Genomic DNA, 4903 nt, shown 5'->3' on the forward strand with positions numbered 1-4903 from the left:
CATGTAAAATTGTTTACATTTCATTGTGGTTAGGTTTTTCAGTGTGATCTTTTAAATGGCCCACATAAACTCACTTATATTTGTTAGAGAATATTCTATCAGTGGACAGACTTCCACACTTCAAAAACTTTCTAATGAATATAATGTACAAGGATAACATTTAATAGGAGACAATATTTTTCTGTGTACATCAGTGAATTTTGTAAAAATGTGTCTGAACAAATGAGTTTTATATTTAAAATAGAAGGGACTCTACACCTTAGAAAAGGCAAGAAAGTAATCTTTCAACAAACACAAAAGAAGATAGCTGCACAAACATAATTTTACCTCTAATAACAAAAATAACAGGAAGCAACATTTACTTATCCTTAATATTTTTTAATATCAATGGACTCAATTGCTCAATAAAAAGACATAGACTATTGGATGGATACATAAACAGGACCCAGCATATTGCTGCATACAGGAAATGCTCCTTAGTTACAAAGACAGATACTACCTCAGAGTAAAAAGCTAGAAAACAATTTTCCAAGCAAACAGTGCCAAGAAACAAGCTCTAGGAATCATTCTCATGTCAAATAAAATCTAATGTCAACCAAACAACAAAAAGATAAGGAAGGACACTTCATTCTTGTCAAAGGTAAAATCTACCAAGATGAGCTTTCAATTCTGAATATCTATGCTCCAAATGCAAGGGTACCGACATTCATAAAAGAACTTTACTAAAACTCAAAGCACACATTGCACCTCACATAATAATAGTGGGAAGCTTAAACACCCCACTCCCATCAGTGGACAGATAATGGAAACAGAAACTAAACAGAGACACAGTGAAACTAAGAGAAGTTATGAACCAAATGGATTTAACAAATATCTATAGAACGTTTCATCCTGAAACAAAAAATATACCTTCTTCTCAGCAACAGGCCTAGACAGATATAAGAAGATTGAAATAATCCCATGTATCCTATCATCATATCCTGCTACAAAAGCCTATACTCAACAAAATTGGAAAGTCTGGATGAAATGGACAATGTTCTAGACAGATATCTGGTATCAAAGTTAAATCAAGATCAGATAAACCACCTAATCAATCATATGACCCCTAAAGAAATAGAAGCAGTTATTAAATGTCTTCCCATCCCCCCAAAAATGCCCAGAACCAGATGGATTTAGTGAGGAATTTTATCAGACCTTCCAAGAAGACCTAATACCAATTCTTTTCAAATTATTCCACAAAGTAGAAAGAACATGACCCAATCCATTCTATGAAGCCACAATTATGCCCATACCTAAACCAGACAAAGACACAACAAAAAAAGGAATCTCCAGTCCAATCTCCCTTATTAATATTGATACAAAAATACTCAATAAAATTCTCACACACCAAATCCAAGAACACATAAAAAAAATCGTCCAACATGATCAAGTAGGTTTTATCCAAGAATGCAGGGATGGTTCAAAATATGGAAATCCACCAATGAAATCCACTATATAAACAATATCAAAGAAAAAAACACAAGATCATCTCACTAGATGATCACACAAAGTCTTGTGTCTCTATGGAAAAACACTGAAACAGATGTCTATAAACTATTGTAAACAGGCAGCTTTTGTGGAAATCTACCTGCCTAAGTAGTCATAGACCTTGTAAATAGGCAGCCTTGGCAGATAGTACCAAATTAGACAAGGACAAGTGAATCCTAGGCAGAGTCATAGTGACCTGTCCCCAACTGATGCCTGAAGGCACTGGCAGAGACTGAGCGTCTATCATCTTCCTAAGATTTGATTTATAGTCATTTTCTTGTGCTTCAGTTGTGTTAGAATATCCTGGGCTTGCTGTAGAAGGATAGCTATGCTCTGAAGTTGTCATATTGCCCAGGCTTTTGTTGATTTTGTTCTTTCAAGGACCTTTAGCCATCAAGATGAATTTGGTCACTGGATGTTCTTGTTGTAGTAGGTATTGGTGGGTGGGGTAAACCTCAGTGGTCCTGGTGTGGCAGGTGTTTGATAGATATACTTGGGTTGTATGGCTCTGTATCTGCAGGTCTGTATGGTTCAGGATCTACAGCTCTGTATGGTTCAAGAGCTACAAATTCTATGAAGGTGGGCAGAGAGGTGGCAAGAGAATGGATGTCTGCCTGGGGTAGCAGGCTGCTCATAGCAGCTTGGCTTGCTCCAGAGGACTCAGCAATCAGGGAAAAGGGAAGATACACAGGTCTGATGAAGGTGGGTGGAGAGGTGTGGATAGGGAGATTGGAGATTCCCCCAAGGGTAGCAGGCTGCTCAGGGTAGCTTGGGTTATTCTAGAAGACTTGGCAAGCAGGGAAGATGGATGGGTGATGGGAAACTTACTTGTATGTTTCAGGCTCAGCAAGTGTGATGAAGATGGAAGGAGAGAGAGAGAGAGAGAGAGAGAGAGAGAGAGAGAGAGAGAGAGAGAGAGAGCTGTGGGATCCTGTAAGCATTTTTAACAATAAATTTTAAACACAGACTATGCATATGTTTAGTCTTCCTTGATTCATTGAACAAAGGAATTTGACTACATAATCAGTCAACAATGTTTTCATTCTATCATCCAGCTTGGTCTCTGACAAATGCTAGATACTCAGGGTAACAATTGTTGTTTAATGAAATATAGTTTACGAACTTAGGTGGCTTATAGAATGAAGTGTTTGCTGTCAAAGAATTAAAACAAGAGTGGAGAGTTCAGGAATGCACAAACGATGTGCTAGTGCTCATCAGCCAGCAGAGCCCAGTAAGGAGAGAGGGATGAGTGTGAATATCCATAATCTTCATGCCGTCTAGATCACCGTGGGTAGGTGAGAAAAAGAGACCTTACTAAAAGAGGAGGACATGCATCTGTCTGTGAAACATACAGCTTTAATAATGGAAATATTGCTTTATGCAAGTATTTACATGAGTAATTCTTTGTTCTTGTGCCCTTTGAAGATACTGACAAAGGGAACAACCCTCAATGCCAACAAAGTGGATAATGCATTTCATGAGCTGGCATGGAAAACTATGTCAGCACACTGCACAGATCTCTGATAGCTAGTTTAAAGTTTCAGCAATTAAATAATATTACTTCATGCATATTATTATTTACAATGGACTAAAAATAAAGTATTTTCTTTCTTGTTTAATTAATAAGTAATTTTTCTCTTCCATTCCCTAAGATGATATATTGTTTCATCACCAAGCATAAGATAATACAGAATAGCCTTAAGTTAGTGGTCCCTACAGCAATAAGGATTGAAATAAAGGCTCAACACCAAAATATTTTTTGAGATATCTTCTGAGTAATATAAGTACTCAATTATTAAGTACATAATTATGACATCTTCTGAAGGTTTGTTGTTCACCAGCAGATATGGAGCAGTGTGTGAGGTGTCCAAATGATAAATATGCCAACGTACAGCAAACCCACTGCCTGCAAAGAGCTGTGTCATTCCTGGCTTATGAAGATCCATTGGGGATAGCTCTAGGCTGCATGGCCCTGTCCTTCTCTGTCTTCACAGTTCTAATACTAGTCACTTTTATAAAGCACAATGACACTCCCATTGTAAAGGCCAATAACTACATTCTCAGCTACATCCTGCTCATCTCTCTCATCTTCTGTTTTCTCTGCTCATTGCCCTTCATTGGACATCCCAATCAGGCCACCTGCATCCTGAAGCAGACCACATTTGGAGTATTTTTCACTGTGGCTGTGTCTACAGTGTTGGCCAAAACAATAACTGTGGTCATGGCTTTCAAGCTCACTACTCCAGGAATAAGAATGAGAGGGATGCTGGCATCAGGGGCACCTAACTTGGTTATTCCCATTTGTACCCTAATCCAACTTGTTCTCTGTGGAACCTGGTTGGTCACATCTCCTCCCTTTATTGACAGAGATATACAATCTGAACATGGAAAGACCATCATTATTTGCAACAAGGCTCAGTCATTGCCTTCCACTTAGTCCTGGGATTCTTGGGCTCCTTGGCTCTGGGAAGCTTCACTCTGGCTTTCTTGGCTAGGAATCTTCCTGACAGATTCAATGAAGCCAAGTTCCTAACTTTCAGCATGTTGGTGTTCTGCAGTGTATGGATCACCTTCTTCCCTGTCTACCACAGCACTAGAGGGAAGGTCATGGTGGTTGTAGAGGTCTTCTGCATCTTGGCTTCCAGTGCAGGGTTTCTAGGGTGTATATTTGTCCCAAAGTGTTGTGTTATTTTAGTTATACCAAACAAAGGTCATCCAGAGACTGCCCTACCTGGGGATCCATCCCATATGCAATCACCAAACCCAGACACTATTGTGGATGCCAAGAAATGGTTACTGAAAGGAACCTGATATAGCTGTTTCCTGAGAGGCTCTGCCAGAGCCTGACAAATACAGAGGCAGATGCTCACAGTCAACCATTGGACTAAGCACATGGGGTCCCTGATGAAGGAGTTAGGAAAAGGAGTGAAGGAGCTAAGGGGATTTGCAACCCCATAGGAATGACAGCAATATCAACCAACTAGGTATTTCCCAAAATATACAAACATGGGCTTCAACTTATTGGCAGGTGAGAAAGAAAAAAATCATGAGGGGAAGGGTCCAGTGTCTAGTTCCTCCTAACTTGCTGTGTGATTCATATCTGATCTTTCATTTACAAACTAAACAAAAGAACACTGTGTCCTCAAAGTTCACACAGTCAGGCTCCCTGGAGAGTGGCCACTACTCCACATGGAATGAAGCAGGCTTCCCTTTTCTTCTGTGGTTAACATTCTATACCCAGAAACCAGTGCATTCTTATTCTTGGATCTGTATACTGATGGTCTAGTTCAGTCTTGCTGTGTTTGTTTGGGATAAGGTCTCACATAACTAAGGCTTGGCTTAGATTTATTATGCAGCTGAAGATGTCCTTGAACTT

General features: G+C 39.3%; 1 pseudogene; it reads left to right on the forward strand.

Moving 5' to 3' along the window:
* Nucleotides 1-2797: 2797 nt before the first annotated feature.
* Nucleotides 2798-4338, forward strand: LOC143438910 (vomeronasal type-2 receptor 116-like; annotated as a pseudogene).
* Nucleotides 4339-4903: the final 565 nt, after the last annotated feature.

The sequence above is a fragment of the Arvicanthis niloticus genome, chromosome 26, assembly GCF_011762505.2.
Source record: "Arvicanthis niloticus isolate mArvNil1 chromosome 26, mArvNil1.pat.X, whole genome shotgun sequence".
Classification (NCBI taxonomy): Eukaryota; Metazoa; Chordata; class Mammalia; order Rodentia; family Muridae; genus Arvicanthis; species Arvicanthis niloticus.